The sequence below is a fragment of the Antechinus flavipes genome, chromosome 1, assembly GCF_016432865.1.
Source record: "Antechinus flavipes isolate AdamAnt ecotype Samford, QLD, Australia chromosome 1, AdamAnt_v2, whole genome shotgun sequence".
Classification (NCBI taxonomy): Eukaryota; Metazoa; Chordata; class Mammalia; order Dasyuromorphia; family Dasyuridae; genus Antechinus; species Antechinus flavipes.
In genome coordinates, this window is record NC_067398.1 from 405653262 (window position 1) to 405677896 (window position 24635).

At 35.7% G+C, this 24635-nt stretch overlaps 1 protein-coding gene across 2 annotated transcripts in view; it reads left to right on the top strand.

The window, feature by feature from the left end:
* The first annotated feature begins 11943 nt into the window (after positions 1–11943).
* BASP1 (brain abundant membrane attached signal protein 1) overlaps positions 11944–24635 on the top strand; it is a 74959-nt gene continuing 62267 nt past the window's right edge. Inside the window, exon 1 of one of the 2 annotated variants that reach the window (XM_051969874.1) lies at positions 11944–12161. The gene's annotated coding sequence lies outside the window, so the exon portion shown is untranslated. The remainder of the gene's footprint in view (positions 12162–24635) is intronic. The other variant, XM_051969873.1, reaches the window with a different exon arrangement.

Below are 24635 nucleotides of genomic sequence, written 5' to 3' on the forward strand. Positions count from 1 at the left end.
GGCATTGTAACCCCCTGGTTAAGTCTACAATTACCTCTCAGAATGATCCTCAACCCCATACCCAGCAATTCTCTGAAAATAAAATGCAGGACAGGTTCTTCATTTATAGAGGGGATTTTTTTTTTCAGTTGGATATATAATATTAATGAAATCACAGGTCCTGACCCAAATAAAACTAAAACAAAATCTGAAACAAATTAACCCATATCCCATTCTGTTAGGAAAACATGATAATATGACTCTGATCTGAAGCTAGTTAAAGTTAACTCAAGTGACAGGTTTTAATTTTTGCTCTTTGCTCCTATCACCCCATCTATAGGATCAGTTTCTAATTCTTACAAACAGCTACTAAAACAAGCACCCTACACCTCTCCCTCACATAGGATGAAAAAAAAGTTATTCAGGATTCAGCCAAACTGACACCTACAGAGCCATTTTGATGAGTTTAAAAAAAAATCACAAAGAAATTGAGAAAGGGAAAGAGAAATTTGATTCCTGGACCCAGGCCCCAGCTCTAATCAATTTGTTTCTTCCAGTCACCAAAAGTTGGATGGACTAAACCTAAAGACTTTTACTTTTGTCTATTTGAGGGAATGGATTTTTTTTTTCTCTGACTGTGAAAATAGCTTAGAAAGTTGTTTTTAAAGAAACATTATCTAGGTTCATCTGAAAATTGTCATCTATACTTAGATCTTAAACTTGAGGTTACCAGATTTCTGAAGAGGAAACAATTATCTCTTCTTTCCATCCCCCTTCCAGGATGTTAGTGAATTATTTAGCTCCCCATTCAGTTCTGAAAAAATCTTCATTAGTCCCTAGGGAAGCCCCATTCATATCTGCTTTTTGTCTTGTAATCAGCCAACACCTCTTCCATCTCATTCTCTGGTCAATATTATATGTGCTATCTAGTTTGGTCTTTCCTTTCCATCCTTACAAATTTCATCTTACAGGTCGCTGGCCTCTGGCAATCTGACCCTTCCCTACGGCCTTTAATCAGCTGAAAACCTGAGATTGGGGGTTGGGGAGGGCTTACTTTGGTGACTTAGGTTGTCAGACTTTGTATCCGTTAATGTATTCCAGCACATTTCCTGTGAATACCCACCATACTCTCAGTTCCCTGTAAAGACAGATTTCAAGCTTTCTTTCTTTTTTTTTTTTTTAATTCTAGAAATGAGGTTATTAGCATAGGTCAAGAATACAATTTTTTTTTTTTTTTACTATATTTGCTTAAAAAGGCAAAACCAAAAACAAAACCAACCAAACTCTTTCCCCTAAGTATTTCACTTAAAAGTCATATTTTTGAGGTATCAAAATTCATTGAATTATTCTATACAAACATTTTAGGCTTATTTAGTATAAAGATAATCACATGATCACATTTAAAAACCCAACTGGCAATCTCACATCTGAGACTTTTGCTTTTGTGTTTAGATTTTCCTGGGCTTTGGGGATTTTCTGTCAAGGGAAAATGTTAAATCCTTTCCACCTTAATATTATGAAAAGATCACTTAGGGCCAATATGCAGTTCATGGTCAAAAGCACTTAATCAGGGTCAAGAACATTCAGACTCCCTCAAAAGCAGCAATCAAAAGGTGAGTCAGGCTTTCAAGATTAGGTTGGAAGCAAAGAATGTGAGGGATTTGAGACAAAACATATTCAGTAAATGAAACTTAGGTCATGCAGCTGTTAAGCTCATCAATATTTAGGAAATAAAGTTGCTAAAATAAAGTTTCAAACACTAGAGGTCAGTGTATGATGGACTAGGAAAATTTGGAGCCAAACAGCACCCTTAATTAGCTCAGAATTGAGTAAGGAGCAAGCAAGTACCTGAAAGAAAAGCTTGAAAAGCTTAAATACCAAGTTATCTTGTTCATTTTCTCCCAGGTTACATGCTAACTCTTACCTAATTAATCTGCTTTCTATTAGTAAGCAAATGGTTTCAAAGTAGAAAGAGCAGATGTAGAAGAATAATACTTAAATAGTAATGAAGATTTGGTCCAAAAGATAAACTCTACTTTTTTGCAGTCTCCACCATGGTCCCACTTTACAACTATTTCCACTCCACCAAAAACTTGGACTGTATTTCTACCCTGCTGAGTTCTGGTAATCAGGAACCAGTCCTCCATACCATTTCTTGCGTTATTTCTACCTTATGCGCCACCTTCCTTCGTGCCTTTCCTCCATTTTAGTCCTCCTTTATAGGCAATCTTCCTCCATTAGAACATAAGCCCAATGAGTACAGGATCAGTTCACGAGAGTGCTTGGCAAATAATGTGTTTAATAAAATTTCCTTCTATCTCTCTTAAATAGTCTTGAGAATTGAATGAGAACAAAGGATGAAATTGGAGCTGAAGTTGCAATTCTAGAATATACGAGTCTCATACTGAAATTGTGTTTAAGCACAGGTGATGTGGATAGTTGGAAGCCAACATGGTACAGTGGAGAGAATGCATTTCAAAAGAGCTGGGTTTAAATTCTAGCATTTCTATTTTCTAACTGTGTGAGCTTGAGCAAATCATTTTGATTTTCTGATGTGCATTTCCTTTCTTTTTATTTTTCTGGTTAAACATATTTCCACATTATTCATGTTGTGAAAGAAAAATCTGAACAAAAGGGAAAAAGTACAAGAAAGAAAGGAAAATGGGAATACTATGCTTCAATCTGGACTCCATAGTTCTTTCTATGGATGTAGACAGTATTTTTCATCATGAGTTTTTTTGGAATTGTCTTGGATCATTGTGTTGTTGAAAATAGCTAAGTCTAACATAGTTGATTGTTTCACAATGTTGCTGTTACTGTGTACAATGTTCTAATTCTGCTCAAATTACTCAGCATCTGGTATTTATTTTCTATAAAACGAGGGCGTTGAACTAGAAAATCTTGGGGGTCCTTTCTATAACTACAGTAATTCTTTAGTACTATAAGGTCAAAAATGATATATTCAAACAATGATAATTAGTTATAGAAAATGGTGAAATTAATCTTGAAGTAAGACCATCATTTTAGCAATTAGTGACACTAAGGACAAAGAAAATGAATAAAACATATAATTCAGCTATTTTGAATGATAGGTGTAAATATGTGTGTAGATGAATATGTCTGTGTTTGCTATAACTGTCCTGTAAATATCTATCTTATACATACCTATTCAAATATTTGTAAATATTAATTTGTGATATGTTGGAGATAAACTGAAAGGAAATAGGAGGGGAAAATATAGTTTATTTTGGTTTGTTATGGTAAGGAAGAAAATATTTATCAAATACCTTATCAGTATTATCTCATTTAAGACTCATAACAACTCTGAGAAGTATATACTCTTACTATCTCCATTTTACAGTTGAGAAAACTAGAGCAGTCAGAGATTGATTTGTTCGGGATCACAAAGCTGGTGAGTAGATGCCAAATCTGCACTTGTCTTCCTCATTCTAGATGCAGAATTTGGATTGCTGTTCTGTTTAGCTGTAAATAGAAATATGAAGATGGAAATATGAACAGAAAACTGAAGGGGGAAAAAAGCATAAGAAGATAAATAAAGGAGAGAACTGAGTTAATCAAAGTATCTAAAGGTCAGCAGAGTAAAAAATATAACTAGTTGAAATTTCTTGATAAGAGCTCAAGATCAGTAGGAAACGTAGAGAGCATGATATGTTTAAGTAAATCTATAAATAATTCTTTATTTTGGAATTGAAAAGAAGGGTGAAGAGAAAAGGTCATGATATTGGAGGAACTTAAAATATCACAATAGTGCTCACAGAAAGAGGAATGGATTCTTGGTAATGGTAGTTTAAAAAAAAAAAGGGGAAAAAAGCCTGCTATTGAATATTTGCCTTTTTACTTAGTGTAAATGTTTCTTTGGTAACACAAAGTCAGGATGCATTTTTCATTTAGTTTCTGAGACCTGCGTTTGCTCAGGCTCCTGAGCCAACAGAAAGGCTCCTGAAACAAGGAACTAGATTTAAGGAGATTCCAAAAGTCACATACTGGGTAACAACAGAAATTTGAAGTTAGATAGGGCATGATTTTGTGGGACTTTGTTCTGTCTTCTTAGAAATTGCCTAAAAAAAAAAAAGAAAGAAATTGCCTAGATATTTAAGGGATATGGCCAAATTTCAGATATTTGATTAAGTGTGGACCCCCATTAAAAGAACCATGAAAAAATTCCAGCTCTGTTTTTGAACAGCAAAATCATGAATGAGATTGGAAAAGTTTCTGGATTTCTGTCTCTTTCCTTTGCTGTTACAGTAAGTATTTGTGTAATGGAAGCATGTAACATTTTGGTGATGGGGATGAATTTCTGACTTGAGCATCTCAGTATACACATAAAAAAAAACTCTTTTTGGCTCCAGTGTGTGAATAGTACTCTTTTAATAGTAGTAAAAACCAACCTGACATGAAGTAAATACACCAAGAGTAATATATTTGACTTTTTGGAATTCATAAACATGGTTGAGGAAAACAAGAAATGCACATATTTACATGTTATACCAATAATGTATTCTTGAACTATATAACATATGGCCTCTAGTCTAGGTTTTGCTCAACAAACAATTTCATCCATGCAGCAGTTCCAATTTTATCTTGCCTTTAGCATATGGTATGGCCTCTTCCAACCCTCTTAATGGGTTGAGAGTGTGATGATTCCGCATATGTAATTCTTAAGGACAGAGTGTTTGGGATCATGCTATATCCTAGAAAGGAAGATGGGTTCCCCATAAGCATCCAGGAAAAGGTGTTGGAAGTAGGAGTAGTAATTTAGGAGAAGATTACGAAGTGAACTTCAACTACTATTCTGTGCTACTCCTCTTGTAAATCTTGATTTTTTGTCTCCTTCTTCTTCCAAACATTTTCCTAATGTGTGTGTGTGTGTGTGTGTGTGTGTGTGTGTGTTAGAATTTTTTGAATGCCTTTCTTTCATTGAATATTCCTTTATTTTTCACCACTGAAGAGTTAGAATCAGGTTTACAGTATATGTCATTTTAGTTTGTATCTTGAACTCCTTTGTTTTCTCAATACATTATTATTCCATCTCCTTCTATAGTTTCTGATGGGTGCAGAATAGTGTTGTGTTATTTGATTTTTTTCTCCTTTATATTGGAAGAGCTTGCTCTCTTGGTCACTTACAAAATTTGATCCTTATTGGAATTATTAAATTTAATCACTATGTGTCTTGGGGTTTAAAGCATAGTTTTTTTCCTTTTCTTTTCTAGAGAATATTTATAGATTCTTTCAATTGACATTTTATTTATTGATTGATTGTATTCTGAAGTTCCCAGAAGTTGAAATATATTGTCTTACATTGTGGTGTTCAAGTTTTTTAAGCTATCATGTTTTTCTATGAGGTCTATTTTTTTTTTTTTTTTTGAGGCCTATGATTCTTAAGTTGTTTTTACACATCCTGTTTTCTAGAGCAATGTATTTTGCATATGTAAAAAACATGTGCTCTCAATTATTATTGCATTTTGCTTCTCTTCTTTTAGATTGTCCTTTATTTCAATATATTTGTATTCCCAATTAATTGTTCTCTTTTTTTGCATCCTTGGAAACACTTGTTGATGTCAGTCAAGCAATCATTAGGTTAACTAATAAACCTTTATCAAGCATTTACTCTGTGTTTACTAAAGCATAGGCTAAGTGTGCCTTACTTACAAAAAAGAGCAAAATACGGTACCTGTCCTCAAACAATATAATGGAGAAGAAAGTAGTTCAATAGCTATATACAGGATATATTAGAAATCATCATCAGAGGAAAAGACTTCCTGTAGAAGATGCGATTTTAATGGGGACTTGAAGGGAAACTAGGAGAAAGAGATAAGAGAAAACCCTGAAATCACCCAGAGTCAGAAGATAGAGACTTTTATGAGAGGAAGAGCAAAGAGGCCAGTGTCTACACTCCTATTACTACTATGCTAGTAGGAAGCATGTGAATGTAAGGTGAAGAGGGAGAGAGGTATTCTGGGTTATGTAGGGTTTTTGACACCATAAAGAGGATTTAAAATTTGATCCTAGAGATGATACTAAGTCAAGATGACCTAGAGGTCATAAGTATTTATTGCATAGGGAGTGTGATGGTTGGACCTAGATTTCAGGAAAATCACTCCAGCACCTGAAGAGAGGACAGACTTTAGTGAGAAAAAATTTATGGCAGGCAGACCAACTGATAGTCTATTGCAATAGACAGTTCAAATGTGAGGAAATGAAGACCTGTATCAGGGTGACAGGAGTATCAGAGGAGATAAGGGCTATATTCAAGAGATGGCACAAAGGTAAAGTTGATTGATTTGGACATGGAGGGATGGTATAAAAATATAGTGAGGCGTCAAGGATAATACATAGATTGTGAGCCCAGAGACTTAGGAAGATAGTGTAGTAATAGTGTAGTTTGGAAGCAGGAAGAATTTGGGGAAAAGATGAGTATTGTTTTAGACATATTGAATTTAAGAGATCATTAGGATATCCAGTTTGAGAGGTTTAACAGAGATATAAAACTGGGGGTAAACAGAATGTTAAAATTGGATAAGTAGATTTGAGAATAATTAACATAGAGATAATAACTGAATCCATGGATGAGATCACTAAGTGGTATAGAAGAAGAAAAAAAGATCCAGGACAGAAAGAACTCTATGGGATACCCAAAATTAGGGGGGCATGACCTGTATACAGATTTAGCAATGGAGACTGAGGAGTTGTCAGATAAGTAACAGGAGAACCATGAGAGAATAGTGTCTCAAAAACCTAGAGAGAAGAAAGTATCAAGAGGAGAGTGATCAAAAATATCAAAGGTTGTAGAGAGAGGTCAAGGGAGATGGGCATTGAAAAAAGGTCATTGGATTTGGCAATTAAGTGATCACTGCTAACTTTGGAGAGAACAGTTTCAGTTGAATCATGAGGCTAGAAGTGAGATAGTAGAGAATAAGAGAGTTTTTCCATTTTGTGAATTATTTCTGTTGTGCGGGCCATAAATTCTACCATTTTTTTCCTTATAACTTTTTTGAATCATTTGGGAACATCTTTGTTAGGTTCCATGCTCTTTTAGGAATAGATATGGTTCTTTACACTATCATGTGTTGGTCCAATATATATATGTTAATTTAGATGTTTTAGTATATATTTAATTATCTTCCCTTTTGATCCATTTGTGCTTTTAGGTTTTTAATTCAAGTCTCCTGAAATCTTTGATGGCTTTAGTACTTCCCTCCTCCCTCCTTCCCCCCCCCCCCCCCATTTTATTTCCCTATTACTTACTGGTTGAATTCATCTTTTATAATGGTAGCTTCCCCCAGATGTTGGGACTCAAAACTTTATCGGCTTTGTTCCATGCTAGGGAATTCATTTTTCATTCTCCTTGCCCCAAGTGACTTCTGAGATGAAGAACTGGCTTCAGCTAAATATTAGTGCCCTTTCCCTCGGGTATGATACAGTCCATCACATACATATTTGTATACTCTTCCAGTTCTGTTTTTTAGTTCTCTGAGTGTTGATGCAGAGAAGAGCATGTTCTGCCATCCTGTACTAGCCTGAAAGTGGGTGGGCAGATTTGAGGTCTATTGTTTTTTGTCAGAATGGTGGGGTGAGATTAGGAGCAGAAATATATTGGCAAAGACTGCAACAACAAGGAATATGTTGAATGGATCTCAGAACATAAACTGATGGGTTGGATTGTATGTTTTCTCAAAGTATGGGGATAGTGGAGGGAAGGCTACTCCACTAGGGAAAGTATTCAGAATTATCCTTCTCTTCTATTACTTCACCTGGCTGTTACCTGACTAGCTTGGTTCTTGGACGATTTCAATTGCTTTCACTCTTGTGTATAATCTTATTTTGAGGAGTTTTTGTGGGATTTTTCTTTTGAGTTTTGAGTATTGAAAAAAAAAGTCATCTTTCACCTTGTTCCTTACAGACCCTTGCTTTGCCGCTATCATCCTTCAACGTCTCCTTTGCAATTTTTTGGTATTAAATTATATCATCTTATCCAAATAACTGTTGCAGTCACTTACCAATCTTTAGGAAACTATTTCATTTTCCTTATTGACTTCAACCCCAGTTTCTCAGTGTTGTTCATCAAGAGAAACTATCCTACTTTTAAGGTTCAGGATTCTGAACCTACCCCATCTGATCAGTCTCCTTTCCTCCAACTTCTATGGAACTGATTCTTTACCTTCAGCATGACTTCTGATTCCTCAGTTCCTTCTTGTTTTTTTCTTTCTCTTGCTTCATTTCCAATACGTTGTTGTTTTGTTCCTAGGTGGGCAGATTATGTATTGGGAATGAGTGTATAAAATATTTAGATCCTTACCAATACTGTGAAATCATTAAGTTACTAAGTAATCCAACAGTATTTAAATAGCTACTATGTATAACACCTTATAATACATGCTTTAGGAAATGCAAAAATAAGAGGAATTTCATTTTTCTCTCAAAGTAGATTTTTATTAAATATCTAGCTCAATTGACCTAATTAACATGGCTGTTTCATTTAAAGATGTAGATCCATTCAAGATTATCTATACAGTTTGAGTCTCATTTATGTCATTCTGGAAAGTTGCCAATGGTATTCTGCTTAGCACTCTTCGGACCTTTGATTTTTCTTGCTATTAAGAAGATCCCAATGGATCACATAGGCCATAGCTCATCCCTAACTTTCACCATGTGACTAGCCATTTAGCTGCAACTTTCTTCTGTATTCTAGTTTTCTTTATAAAGAGAATCTGAAAAATGGTACCATTCAATTACTTGAGTTCTATGTCTACTAATTGGTAATAGTTCACTTATGAAAACTGTGGGACTCCTAGTACCCTGGCCATCTGCATAAGGCAGTATGTCATTTTATATATTTCTGTTTATTTCATGGGTTGCTATGGTCAACCAGCTTGCTATTGGACATCCAACTGATGATAATCTCAATAAATATGGAAAGAATTGAGATAATTTATCATAAATTTGTATTTATGCATATTGGTTATACTTAAAGCAAGGCATAACAATATCTTAAGGGTACAGATTTCAACGTGGAGGAGTCCTGGATTGAGTCACACTTTTGCTTGCTCCTAGCATTTTGATTCTGGGAAAGTCAATTTACTTTAAAGGGCTTTACTTTGAGTCCTAAGTCTAGGTTTGGTCAAAGAAAATATTTGAATCATTTGTAAGAAAAGTTCTCATGAAGTTTAAATTTGCAAACAAGTCAAGGTTTGGTGTAAACACAGACAAAATATATTCTTAAGTAATTTGTTGTATGATTTGTTTGATTTTTAGCAATTAGAGAACTCTAATCAAACATTATTGATCTTGAGACATTTTTGGGTGTGTACATTAGACAACATTTTGACTATGCAAATTTAGAGTTTAGTTTTTCTTGTTTCCTTAAGAGGAGGGAAGAGGGAGATGTGGTCTGTGAGAGAAAAAGAAAAAGTGGATTTTCTAGAAAAACAAAATAAAGTCTAATTTAAAAAGAAAGGAAATCATCAATCTTCCTAAACATGAGATCTTCAAATTAATTCTTGTGAATTCTCTAAATCAAATCTTTAGTTTTTTCTCTCAGGTTACACAAACACATTAAAGATACTAGGATTAATTTGGAAATATGATTGGAAATTGTACTAAATGAGCATTTTAAAGTTATTTAGTTGTTGAATTCAGAAAGCCTTGTGCATGGGGTTTTAATTTTAGACAGACTAGAAGTTCATGGAAAAGCTTCCATTCAAGATTAGTTGTGCAGTTAGATCATTATTCCATAAAAGTAGAGCACCCTTTTTTAAGTTTCAGAAGAGCCGAACATGATAGAAGATGAATTTCAGTGGATCTGCATTTCTTAATGTTGGTTTAAGGATTTTTACCCCTCCAGTTTCTATGGCAACAGAGGATCTGTATTCCAATTACATTGTCTAAAGGGGTGTTTTCCCCATCATGAAAAATGCCCCTCTAAAAAAGATAATACTTAATAAGAATTTGGTAACGTTAAAGACAATTTACACATCTGAAAGAGAATAGGAATAAACCATAAATATTAAACCTAATATGATGGTCACTTTTGTTGTTTTGTCATTCATTCTTTAATAAAATATCTCACTGATTTAGGCACAGAATTGAAAATATATGGCACTCCAAAGAAAAATGACTTATCTAGTCAGATAAAAAAATAAAGAAATAAAGGTTTGATATGGCTAATAATATTGACACGTCTTAAGAAAATGGGAGGTTTTTAAGGGAAGTGTTATACACTGCATATATAATTTATCTTTCTACACTCCAATAACATTTTTCTGCTGTTTCATTTGCTGGGAAAAAAATGAAAATTTCATCCCCTTTCGCATACTGTAGTGGGGAATTTGTTGCCAAATTGCATAGTAAGTCTAATTTAACTGTAAATAAGGTCATCATTGATAGTAAATAAATGTTAACACTAGAAGAACCGTATCACAACAGTTTGCAGATTTACATGACCACGATTAAGGCAAATTGTTTTTAGTTTATTTATAATTAAAAGAAACAATTCCTTTTTTTTTTTTTTTTTAAGGAAACCTTCCTTAAAGAGGAACCCATTTCAAATTATGAGCCAACCTACTTAGAAAGTATTTTCCATAACAATAAAATGACTTACCTTTCCCCAACCTAAAAGTAGATACCTTTATAACCTTCATGCCTACCTCTTTCTATTTTTAATTACATTTGATTTCACAGGCTCTGAATGGTGACGACCACTTTTGAGATACAAATTCCTGTCTATAACTCTGTTCCAATTTTGCAATAAATCAATAATCCGGCTCTTCCTAGAACGAGGGAATTAAGAATTAGATAGTGCAGGAAGGGGGCGCCAAAATGCTGCAAATGGAAATTCCAAGTCCTGGACACTAATTTTTTACCCCAAAATAAATTTCGCTTTAATCAAATTTAACAGCTGTTAATTCAAAGTTTTCCTCCCTTTCCTTTTTTATTTCCTTCTTTCCAAAACGTTTGCCAGGTGTGCAATATTCCCCAACTGCTGCATTTGGGGGATTAATTGATGTATCTATCAGTTTTACATACTCGTGGCAGCTTTTTGCCAACATTAACTTGTCACAATTTGTCAGAGGTTGGAACCGTGCGGTTCTTAGCTGGACAGCTGCTAGATGCCTCGAAATAATCCCTTCATTTGAAATGTGGCTGTCCCTTCACCTTTTTTCTTTTTACCGAGATAAACCCGCTTCTTTGGCTTTTATCTTCTTTTCCTTTCTCTTGCTTTCCTAATTCCCTGTGCCTCTTGTCTTTGGGGGCGCGGAGAGCTAAGCAAAAGTGCTTCTTTTCCAACTCAGTGTGCAGCACTTGGACGCATTTAGCCAACCGGTTCTTCGACCTCTTTATCTTCTCTGAAGTTGAGAGAGCCATGCTATGGAGCCTTAGCCTCTAGTCGTCTGGCTGTTCAAAGCTAAAACCAGCTCGTTTACAGAAGAGAAGAAAAGGAATGTTTGCTGCCGTTGTGGTCTCACATCTTAAGTGACTTCAGTCCACCGGGCTGAGAGAACAATAACCTTCCAATAGCCCCCCAAACACCAGTGTCTTCTGCAGATTTCTGGCAATAGGGAGGGGAAAGAAGCCTCAACTCCCAAAAGCTAGGATCCCCGCTAATAATAGCACTAATTGAAAATAAGGTTAGCTGTTATAAGCAAGGTTCACTTATGGACCCTGCGTCCCAGAGCTCTTAGCACTTCTTCTTAAAACGTTGGGTCTCGACGCCCCCTTAAGACTGGGTGTGAGCGGTAGCGGAGTCTTTCCAATAAATAAAGCAATGGGGGGAGGGGGGCCCCCCGCAAATACACTTACAGCTAGAGCTGGCGTGGCTTTTGAACTGCCCATAGACTGTTACCAAGAGGCGAAGGGGGAAGGGAGGCAGGCGGGGAAGAGGGAGGGAAGAAGGGAGGGAGGAGGCAAGGAGGGAGGCAGGCGAGGGGAGGAGGGAGGGAGGGAGAGAGAATGAGAAATGCAAAGGCAGCAGCGGCGGCGGCGGCAGTAGCAGCAGCGGCGTTGCTCCAATAGACTCCCCTCGCTCCAGTCTCCGCTCTCGAGCCCGGGAGAGACATCGCGCCACCCAGTCCCAGCCGAGAGGACCCTAGGCTCCCCCAGGCTCTATTGGTGACACCAGGGTGCTCCGCACACGAACCGAGGGGGCGGAAAAGAGACAAACTCAGGTAAGGAGGAGCATCTCCTTTCTACCATTTACACATCGCATACATGGGAAGCATTGCTTTGGAGCCCCTTTGCCTCTTGCTTTCCTTCCTCCTCCCCCTCCCTCGCCGAGCCCCTTCTTTCTTCCCCCCGGAGAGGGAAGGTGGGGGGCTGAATTTGAAGGAGTGGAATGGGGAAAACGCCTCCACATTCAAACGGAGGAGCCTCCTGGCTGGGCGCAGTGAGAGCCTCTGTCTTCTGTAAGGAGAGAGCTATGAATTAATGCGAAGCTTCCAATCGGATAAAATAATTGCTCAAAGTTTGCTCTATTTGTACTGATAGGGAGGCAAAGATTGGGATGGGAGTGATGGGGGCGGGGGGGGCGTCGTGGGTTGGAGACCTTAGCCCAAGAAGGGAAGCTACTAAATCTAAAAAATACTCATACACACAAAAACCTTAACTTGAGAAGGGACCATTTTTTTGAGAGCTTAAAAGAAACATGTGTTAGTGGAGCGAAAACACTACGAAGAAAATGATTCTTGTTAGGGGTATGGCAGAGAGAAAAGATGGAGGGGCTCGAGAGGGGGTGGGGAAAGGGATGGGGTGGGGTGCGGATGGGGAGGAGGAAGGGAGAAGAAATGGGGAATCTTTTGGTACCTTAACCAGATGGGAGCCTGGAATAGAGTGCTGCTTTTAGAAATTGGCTTTTATTTACCTGTGGCAATTTATGATCTTTGACTTTGGGGAGCCAGGCTATCAAGATTGGCATTAAAACGTGAATCTGAAAACAAATGCTTAGCCACTCATAGCTCTAGCCTTCAACATGGCAGTGTTATCTTTCCACTAACCTATTGTGGTTGTTGGACAATTAATTTATGCTTCCTAGTGTTCTGTAAAGGCGCTCCTTGTTTTTATTTCAGTTGACTCTGGCCAGTGCTTGGAATTGACAGCATGCTAGCTGCTCTGAAACGGGGTTTTAATCCCACTGTGGTCAAAGCTTTATGCAAATGTTTGAGGTTTAGCGGCTTGTGCCTAAACCGAGCTAACGCTGCAACCAGACTCCAGGTTCCCGCCCTCCTCTCCCTCCCTTCTTTCTTCCCCACCAAACCAAATTCGCTGAGCCCGTTGACTGTATAGCACTTCTTAATTGCAAGCAAACTGCCTGGCTCGGAAGGGCAGTTTTTCCATGAATATTCATCGAGTGCTTTGCTTAAGATCCTTATCTCAGTGCTACCATGAAGATTTTAGCTTTGAAACTACATGGACCCCACCTGTCCCATGTAATTTTTTTCCCTGCACCGAGGCAGTCAGTATCTATGCATTTTTAGAATAATCTGTATGCTTAGTATGATAACCCTGTTTCCGTTGAAGCTTCTTCCCAGATGTTTGGTTTGTTGAATGAACACTCAAACATCCATGTCTTTCTTGTATGCCGGGTTGAACCACCCCAAGATACTGCTACTCTTGCTAATAGATCAGTACTGCGGTGAAAATGAATGAAACTGGACTGTAATTACCTATTCCTTTGTCTTTGCCTCACGCATGCGCCAGAGAGCTGGGTGTGGAGAGGGACATAGGCAGCTTGATCTCTCCATCACTAACCAACCTCATATCAGAAGCGGTGGAACAAAGGCCTAAATGTTGCATTAAACCCATTGATGCAATGGCAGGTCTTTGGGGAAAGAAGAGGAAGGTTCTTTTCCTATAGGGTGTCATCTTTTGCTTTCTTAATGATGAATGTGATAACATTAATAATTTTTTAAAAATCTATCTACCTAAATATTAAAGATCAGTTTACTATATCCTGATTTTTCTATACTTGTTAATAAGTGACAGCTTCCCTACCCTAATACTTTATTACTTGTATTAAAGCATCTACTAAACTTAGCATCTCTTTATCCTTTGTCTCCCACACAAGATTTTTTTTTCATTGGATTTATTAAATTATTAAATTAATTAAATCCCTATCACTACAAAAGTTCAACTAAAGGAAATTGGAGCCCTAAATTTTGCTTAGGCAGTTTTGCCTAACAAACCTAGAAGACGTGTATTCAAATACAAATTTCACATGAAGTGATCTGGGTGTTGCCTCTGGCAGCACTGGTTAGGGAAGTTTACTATTATAAATCATGCTAACAAGATGGCCTCAAAAATCTAGTGAAGGAGAAAATGATTACCTTTCTGAATATGTAGCTTTAGTCTTTCTGTTTTGTTTTCATTTCCACTTGGATGATTGGCAGGATCCTTAAAAAATGGCAAAATGGAATTACTAATCGACTGTGAAGGTTTGGAGTGAAGGTGATTGTTCCTTTAAGATTCCACTATGTCAAGAAGTGTGGCCCAAATCATATTGGTTGTTGGATGGCTCACTCTACCAGATCCTTAAAATTTACTCTACCTTTAAGCTTCTGGGAATGTCGTGCATTAAAGAGATGCATCTTGGTGTATTTACAAATGAAAGATTTCTCCTATAGGATTGTGAAGTTGGTTTTTTTTTTTTTTTTTTTTTTTTTTTTTAACATGTTGACCCATGGAGTCTTTCACAGCTACAAATGTAGCAGGATGGGTTAACATTGAACTTGTTATTGTACTTGATTATTTTGTATCTCTCATCCAAATTTTCAGTGTTCTTTAAAAGAAATTTCATATTTATGGTCAGGAGGAGAAATAGAAGCCCAATTGCTTCACCATATTGTAATTAAAATTTGGGAGGGCCATTGAAGATTGTGGGGATTTTGTTTTATAAAGTTCTAATTTCAGTAAATCTTGGATTTTAAAATAACCTTTTTTGTTCATTTTAATTGACGAACTTCTTTATTCTCCCTTTCAGTGTCCTTATTGATTCTTTTTAGTTTTTACTATTCCTCTGCAAGGAATTAGGTGAGGAAAGGGAGTTGAAATGAAGATAATTGTCTCTATATTGATCATCAATTATTGTTTTGCTATGGATATAGTTTGTGTGCTTTTGCTATGGAGTTTCAAGTAGACAACTGTTTTCTAGATACACCTGAATTTGAAAAAGTTCAACTGAACGAAATTGGAGCCCTAAATTTTGCTTAGGCAGTTTTGCCTATCAAACCTAGATGACTTGTATTCAAATACAAATGTCTGACATTTATTGACTGCAAGACCCTGAGCATCTCAGCCCCTGAGGAAGTCTTTTTAAATTCAGATAAGGTGCTAGCCTGCCTAGGTATAGTTGGAGATTCCTCAGTCAGCCCTAAAATAAATGAAATCACATGTCCAAATCCTAAGTGTTGTGATTGCTCTCAAAGTTGAGACTTAAGGCTCTGTATCAAAGGCACTTTAATTTGAAAGGTTTGGGGGGGGTGGTGGTGGTGATTATTTTACAGATCTAAAAATGTATATTGTCTCTCCAGTTTTTATTTCAGATAAACCACAATTCATGGTCAAGATAAAGTATGCCAATACTGGGGACAAGTATGACTTTTGGGGAGGAGATAATTATCTCTGCAAACACAATAGATATTTTTGTAACCTGTAATATTAGTGTTTGTAACTAACTGCATGATCTAGTTTGTATCAACTTGAACTGATGATTTAGAATTACATTTTGTGAAAATAAAATTTATGAAAAACCCATACACCCTAAGATATTGTGTTGCAGTTTAGTGTTTTCATGCTGCTTTTGGAAGTTGTGTTTTCTTGAAACAGCTTTTTCCCCCCCTCTGCAGGTTAAAAAAGATTCTGCTACCATACCATATCACTAAAGAAATGGGACAAATAGAAAATAAGAGCCTATTTTCCATTTTAAAAATGCAACAAAGTTACTTTTAGAAAAAAGGGATTCATAATAACTGCTGTCAAACGAGCAATCAGTGGGATAAGTAATGTTTATAAAAAAAAGAAAAAGGATTTTTAAAATTAGCCTTTCTATACTAATGATTTAATGTGACATTCAGACATATGAATCATATACATATTATGTATATGTTATGTAAACTGTTATACACATTATACATACATGCTTGCTTACATATATAATGACTAGCAGTGACCCAGACAGCCCCTATTCTTTTCATAAGGGTTACATTGATCTTTAGGTCCTAGGTTCTTTCTGGGACCCTCTAATCTGAGGTGCAAATCTTATTAGTTTACCTTACCTCCTGGTCTAACAAGATTAACATTTGCTTTATAGTAGCCTCACCTAGTGAAACTAGAGTGCAAACAGTTCAGAAATCATCTTAAGTATGTGGATAAGCTTGTACTGCCTTCGGGCATGCATAAGATATCTTTGATCTTGGATGAAAATGGTTTGTAAACCTTTGACTTTAGCAATTATTCTTAACTCTCAGTTTTTAAAAATTGTGTCTTTATGACTTTTCTTGGGTAAGTTTCTTTGACACATTTGTTCTAGTAAGGTGTCATTCTCGAAATTCTATTAGTTTATTAGGATAGTTATTACAAGTTATGTGGTAACACATGTATAGTTAATGTGCACTTAGGAAGTATATTTTGTATTTAATTCTCAAGCTTGAAGGAAGAAATTTAACTTCAAGCTTCTCCAAACTACTTGGAGAGCTGGAATGATGCTTCAATTAGTTTGTCTGTTTTCTAGTGTGGTTCTGTGCACACAAGGTGCTTAATGTTTGCCAAGCATGTACTAATGTTGGAAAATAAGGGTAGGTGTAGTGTTTCAAAGAGGCATAGTTCACACTAGCACACTTATCTTCTCTTTCTTAGAGTAATGGATTTATTGACATCTTTCTTAGTAGTTTTTCCTCACTAGAAGCCGGAATGATTAGAAATGTTATACAAAATACCTCTTTTTTTTATGTGTTTCCTTCCTTGATGCTCTAAAGATTTAACTAAGATTGAACTAGCCTAAAGCCTACTTTCTTGAATACAAGCAGTAGGAAATAGAAGAAACTGATTCTGACAAGCCAGAGCAATCAGTGACAATGGGATTGGAATGGGGAGAGAAATCTAGGAATGAATTCCTGAAAGCATTAGAGATTTAGAAATGGAAACCATCTGTAACACAACTGGGACTCTTGTGCATAAGGAAACACTTTTCAAGATAATATCAGAAAATGGTGTTTAGTGGTGAATGAAAAGCTGCTTAAGGAGAATATCTCCCTTATCATTTTAGAATTGCATAGATTTGCTTTTTGATTGATTTTTGATCCTTGTTTGGGCTAGTAAGCCACTGAAATTCATCAAACTTTACTGGATTCCACTGGTTTTATGAATGTCTAATCTTAAGACTTTTTTCTTTTAGAAAATATTGCTGCAATTTTTTTGAATAAAATGAGATGGGCGATGAAAAGGAGTTGAGGCCTATGATTTATGAATGTAGACATCCTATAATGGAATTCTATATTTCTAAGATAATTTTTATTAAATCATATAAAAATTATGCATATTTTATCCATAAGAGATTAACTCATTTTCCTTTTGGATATAGGTTCACATATCTCTGTGAATGAAATCCTTGCACTAATGGGGAAATAGAACTTGATCTTCCTAAATACTTTGTTGCAAGGGGCAGCTAGGTGGCTCAGTGGATAGAACACCAGCTCTGCTGGCAGGAGGATCTGAGTTCAAATGTGGTCTCAGACATTTAACTTGTGACTTTGGGCAAGTCATTTAACCCCAATTGCCTCCGGGGGTGGTGGTGGTGGGGACTTTGTTGCAGTATGGTTGAATTGATTAGTTCACAAAATGGCGTGTTGATTTTGGGAACAAGCTAATTGTCTACTTTGCCTCAAAATTTAAGAATATGTGAAGGATTGTAATGTGAAATTAACCTAAGAAATTCAAGTAGCATTAGAATGTTCAAGGATTTAAATGCCAGACTGAGGGTCTTTTATTTTAAAGAGCCACTGAGGATTTTTGAGGAGGGAATGTAGTCAGATCTACTCTTTAAAGTAGATTATTTTGATATGAACATTGGAATGAAGCAGTAGAACCAAAGGCAAAGAAATTGGGAGACACTTAGAATTTATAATTCTTGATAGATTATCCTTATCAGGATGAGGAAAAACCTATATTAGATTATTAACTGGTTTGACTTTGTAAGTCACTTTAGAACCCTTGTAATTAATTGGTTAGGGAATCAGCATTACAGCATTTGCAGGCCTATAAGAGACAATAAACCAACCTGGATTTAAAAATTATACTTACATTGACACCAACAAGGATGGCATTTCTGGCCCTATCCACAACTATAATTAATCTTGAAGATTATTTTTCTCCATTGGATTTCCTTTAAATTTATATTTCTACTTAGCTAGCTTTCATTCTTTATCACTGAATTTTTCTCTGTGGCAATGACATAAAAATAGAAAGCCTGTTGCTTATCAATGGATTTCTACCTACTTAGTAAAATGGTGGTTCTTCCTGATGTACGGAGAAAAGATCCTTTGTGTCCATATAGAAAATGAACAAAACTCTTTGTATACAATTCTTAAAATACTCAGATTTTAATTCCCTGTACCTTTGTGATTTAAAAAAAATATATTTTGCTTTTGGTAAGATATTTGAATGTGAATGGGTGCTGGAGAAGATAATTATTACAATACATGCCTTTTTTTTTTTTTTTTTTTTTTTGCGCTCCTAAGACTTGTTACTTAAGTATTCCACTACTTTGAATGTTGAGTGCAAGAAAATGTATGCTTAGAGAGATGTTACTAATCCTTGGGAGGCTCTGGACTAAAACTCTCCTATATTGGTATCCTTGCTTTCCTACTTGAAAACACTAACTCTCATTAGTAATTCTTTCCCTTTTTGCCCTTGGTAGGTGCTTGAAAAATGCTTATTGAGTGACTAGTACCCACGGACTATTTCTGTGGGGGTATTCTGAATAAAAGAAAGTACTTGACTCTTTAGAGCAAAACCTAAGTCTCCAGTGTAATTCTTCCTGGAGTAGATTTTTGTCTACTATTCATTAGTAACAATTATCACCTTCCTCCCTGAGTGGGGAAAAGTTGAGTCTGTCTTTGGTATTTCAGCTATTTTGGGTGGGTCTGTTTTTTGAAACAGTATTCACATTTTTGGTATTTAAGGGCAGGTGATGTTGAATGCAGAATTTCACTTTATCTGCTGTGGGACAAAAAAGGTTTTTATTTGCTGTGTGTCTTAGCCTACTAATTATAAGGAAAAGTTAAGATGATGAAGACACTTGTTAAATATTACTAATTTTTACAAGCTAATTATCTTCTTTCTCATAGAGTTCTTCTGGTGTGTGAAAAGTCTTGAAAGGGTACTTTGGAGGTGATTTTGCATTTCTTGAAGTTCTCTGCTTGGGATTTCTAGGAGTTGGAACTTTTTAAAGAGGGGAAATTAGAACTACTTTGTTCTCAAGTGAGAAAAATAATTTTTAGTTATGGTGACTTGTAATCTATTTCATTTAAACGAATATTGTTCATCAAATTGAAACAACTTCAGTTTTCTCACCAAGTAGGATCTACTCAGAATTTTAAAGATCAGATGGAGTTCATTTGTAAAGTGATTTTTAAATCTTATATGATAATGATGATCTTGATGTGATGATGATGATAATGTGGATCTTGTATAAGTTGGTTTGAAAGAAATTAAATAAATGCCTTAAAATGTTGGAACATGACAATGAAACTCATCCTCCTCTTGATGTAGAAAAATAGCAAATAGTTTTGACTCAATGTCCTTGTGCCTATATTCCATTTTTTTTTTGGTTTCAACACAGGCAAAGAATATGAATCTGCTTTAAATGCTGGCATTCTTTTTCTCCTTAAACTCCCAGTTACTGCAAGTGTTATTCTGGGAATTCTCCAAGTAAGCACATGGTAGTAACCCTAAAAAAATGTCTTGTATGTAATGCTGACTATTTTTGAAGAATGTCATAAAGACCAGCAGAGGCTCTTCTTGCTGTTATGTCAGATTAGAAAAATCCAGGTATTGAATTACTGAAAAAATGTTTACTTTTGATTGGTCAGCAGACACAGTTATAAAATATATATATAGCTTACTTGGTTTCCAATCAAAATCGGTTCTATAGTTGTACAGTACTGGGACTATCTTGCCTAAAAATAATATTGTCCATTATAGAGGTGGAATGAATTTCAGAGAAAATTTAATCCAACCATTTTTGCAGATGAAATAATTGCAATCCAAAGAAATTAGGTGACCCATAGTTGGTGGAGGTATTGGTGGAGACTCTGGACTATACTGAATTCCATCTTTTGATACCTTCCTAAGTGTAATGAAAATCTGCTCTACTTAGTATTTTTCCAGGGTAGTTACTGACTTTGTCATTCTACTTTCCCTTGGCCAATAACCTTCTCTTCTTCCTTTTTTTTTTCCCCAGTTATTGAAAAATCTACTCACTTAAAAAAATACAATTCATGGTCTAAATGCCAAAATCAATTTCAGTAAATATTAAATAGCTATTACCATGGACTAGATACTGTGATCTGAATTTAGCTTGTGCTCTATCATTCAGATTGCTTTGCATTCTTCTGAGTAGGAATAGGCCTCTAGTACGGAAAGTTAGTTAATTATCTCGTGGAGAGTAGGGAACGAAAGGACATTTATAAAGTGCTCATTTAATCCTACCCCCAGTTAAGAACTAGCACTTTACAAATATATTTTTCTCTTATTATTCCCCCAAACCTAGGCTGATAGGTGCTATTCCCCATTTTATAGTTGAGGAAACTGAGGTAGTTGGGAAATGACTTTACCAAAGTCACTCAGTTAAGTGTATGTGCTTAAATTACTTCATGGAAGATATTCAATTCTGGTACTCAAGGAAGTATTAACTGATACTGATTCTTAAAATTTAGAGATAGATTCTTGAGGGGCTAAAATGAAGGAGTAAATGTGGCTGATAATTTGTAGAAGGAAGGTGGCATTGAATTCTGGGAAGTAGGCCAGTGTACCTGGAAACTATAAAGTCTGCTGTAAATTAAGATTGCCAAATTAGGATGCCTCCAGAATGTTTCCAGAAGATGGTCTTTACTTCTAGTTTATGAAGTTATTTTAGGAGCAATAGGAAACCATTAATGTTTTTTGAATGGGGCAGTAACACTGTAAAACCTCTGATATTAGGTTATCTTGGCAGCTTTCTGAACATTGGTCTGGAAAAGAGAGAGGAAGCCTGTAGACCAGTTAGGTTATAGAGGTGGGACTTAGAAGATTTAGGACTGAACAGATCCTTTATAATACCTAATCTAATCCCTTCATTTCAAAGATTAAAAAATTGAAGACCTAAGAGATGTAGTTTGAGCAATTTAGGGTTGGTAGAGTTAACTTGTTTAAGATCATACAGCTAGGATAACGTGGTAATTGCATCATACATTTAGAAATCATCCAACATAACCTTGTTTTTTTGCATATATAAACTGAGTCTCAGTTAAGTGGCTTACCTAAGGACACAAAACAGGCATTTATCTCTTAGTGGCTTGCATTAAAAGTTATTTCCTCCCATATCAATGTCCCCAACTAAACCCTTAATTTTCTCTAAGTGTAATACTTTATAATGCATCTCCATTGTTAGGGATTGTGTGTATTTTTAAAAGTTCTAGCTTTTTCTTTTCTTTTAAAAATAATACAAAAAATATAAAGAGATTAAGAAGTGAAGGTAGATGATGGAGTCCAGAGTAAGTAGAATGAAGTTTCCTAGAATCTTGGAGACACTCATCCATGTTTAAAAACTTAGATAACATTTTCCTTAGGCCTGATGCTGGAGTGAAACTCTTAGACTTGTGGACTGTAAAAGAACATCACAGGTCCTCTACTCCAAACTCCAGAATAAGATCATCGCAGTGTAGCTCTGGGAAGTTTGGAAAGATAACTGGACTAACAATTAATTTGGGATGGATGCCTTTTTGTGTCCAAGTGCTTTTTGTTATCAGGGTTTATGGATTAATGTTGACATTGTTAAAACATCTTGCTCTGAGCTTGGCGTTATGACCTATAAAAATCCTTCAGTTTAGCTTGTATGATGGTATTGGGAGTTGGAAATGTTAAAGAGCTGCAAACTGAATTTCCTCTTTTCCAGATGATGTGACTGCAAGTCCACAGAATGGAAGTCATGTAGGTAGAGGGTTTGAATCCACATTTTTTGATTTTAATTCTTTTCAAAACATCGTACAACAGAGATAGAATTACAGTTTTAGATTTAGAATAGACCCCTTGAGGACATCTAATATAGTCCTCTCATTTTACAGATGAGGAAACAGACCTATGGACATTAATTGACTTGCCCAAATCCACTGTGGCATTACCCAGTACCAGAGGCAGCACTGGAGCATAAGCCATCTGATTTTTTCATTATACCAGGTATAACAGTTTTAAGTTAATCATAAGGATACGGAAATAATCTTTTATGAGTGGATCCCTACATTTTAGATAAATTTAAAAAACCCTTTAGAGAATATATTTTAAAATACCATAAAATTATTAAAGATGTTCTCATACTGAATAACCTTGAAATTTTATGCATTTACAGGTTGGTAGCTAGATAATGAATAAATTGGCCTTGGGAACCCATGAATCCTTACATGAGAGAAAAACTTTGATCAGGAACATTGTTTTTAGGTAAAAGATGCACTGATACCTAATCTTTTACAATTTCCAATAAAATTGTTGGTTTTATTATGAAGCTCTGGGATCAAAATAGGAGTTTAGTATGATGTTAACTACACGAATAAAAAAATGGGGAAAATAGAAAAAATGATATGTAGAGCACCAAACTAACCCTGTGTTATACATGTACAATACAGTAAATGATAATTCTTATTTGCACCATAATTAGGTGCTCATTTTGATTTGAAAACCAGTGTAGTTCATTGAACAGAATGTAAGAAACAACTTTGTTAAGAAATCCAGGGAGAAATGTAAGTCAGCTGTTCATTGGATTAAGAAGATGAAATCCCAGTTCTTTTCTCTGAACTCAAATTTCCTCCATTGCATCAAAAAAAGGAAGGAAGTGAGAGAGGGAAGGAACCAGTTAACTTGGTCTCTGAGGACAATCTGTTGAAATTTCTGTTCCATTAGACAAGCATAATGCATTACATATATTTTGAGAACCATTTTTGGGGAAAAGTGGTTCAAAATCCTCCACAAGACTAAGAAACTTCTCATATTTCATCTACTGATTGCTAGCTTTCTAACTAATTTATTTGTAGACAACTCTCATTGTATTGTATTTTAACACTTCTGCCATTACTTTGCATAACTTGGAGATTCACACACATTCATTGACTGTTTAGCTAAATGTATAAAGAATGTCGTGTCCAGTTTGGGTAACATACCTGATGTAAGATGTATAAAATTTAAACCTATAGCTTTAAAAACATTTCAAGTGGTTAAAAAAAAGTCTCGAGTATTGCTTTGGCACAAAGTTTCTTAATCTGGTGCCTATGGATTTGATTAATTTCTTTAATATATGCATTTAAACATTCTTTTAAGGACTTTGTCAGACTCCATAAAATGCTCCATAACAAATAAAATGGTTAGAAATATTTGCTTTAGAATATTCTTGCTTAGGGAAATGGGTGGGTTATTGAGAGTAAGGGAGGTCAGTGAACCTCAGATTAGGAGATCTTCCTGACTTGGGTGTAGGGTGCCCTCTTGGCTGGTTACCTAGTACTGCAAATTTGCCTGGTCTAGACATTTTCTTGAATCTTCCTAAAATGACTCATTCTCCTGAGGCCAAAAAAAAAAAAAAAAACCTCTTAACAATTAGAGGTAACAATAGGTCATGGGGCTCCTCTTGGTTACCAAACCTCAGTGAATAATGCCCTATTGATGGAGGTTTATTCTGGCCTAGCGTTCTCCTTTGTAGCCCTGGAGATCTTTTGTTCAAATCTCTTCTTTTGATATGTTAGGGCTCCTACTACTTGGCTTCAGAAACAGTTTACTTGGGTCAAGAATGCTCAGTGCTTGCCTTAAAAAAATTTTATATCTATATTTTGTACTAGTGTAATCTTTGGTGATAAAAGATTAACACACGTTTCTTTTCTTTTCTTTTTTTTTTTTTTTAGTGTGACTTAAACCTTAAGGGGCAATTATTTACTGTAAATAGGTTTTCTCAGTTGAAGGATTGACGTAGCTAAAAATTCAATTGAAATAATATTTATAGGATGATTGAAGACATTTGGATAGATATTTATTTAAGATAAGGGTAATGGTGTCTTCTGCCATTTTGCCCATTCATAACTAAAGATGGTCATATAAACAACAGTCCTTTGGACAGATCTTGGGAGTCCAGATCAGGGAACTAAATGAGTTCATAGCTGGACCCGAGTTAACCCTACTGAAGAAAGGAAAAAGGGACTCTTGAAATCTGTTTTAGTGAGGAAAAGAAATCTCACCTTTCCTTCTTTTGGTCTGCAAACAAATGTCAATCTCAGCAATACATTGAATGGCAGCATAATAGATTTAGGGTTGGTTAAGATCTAGTCTGTTTCATTTTGCCGGATAGGAAATTTATTCCCTGGGAGGGATCCAGTAACTATTGCAGTTTATACCAGTAGTAACATTTCTAAAATACA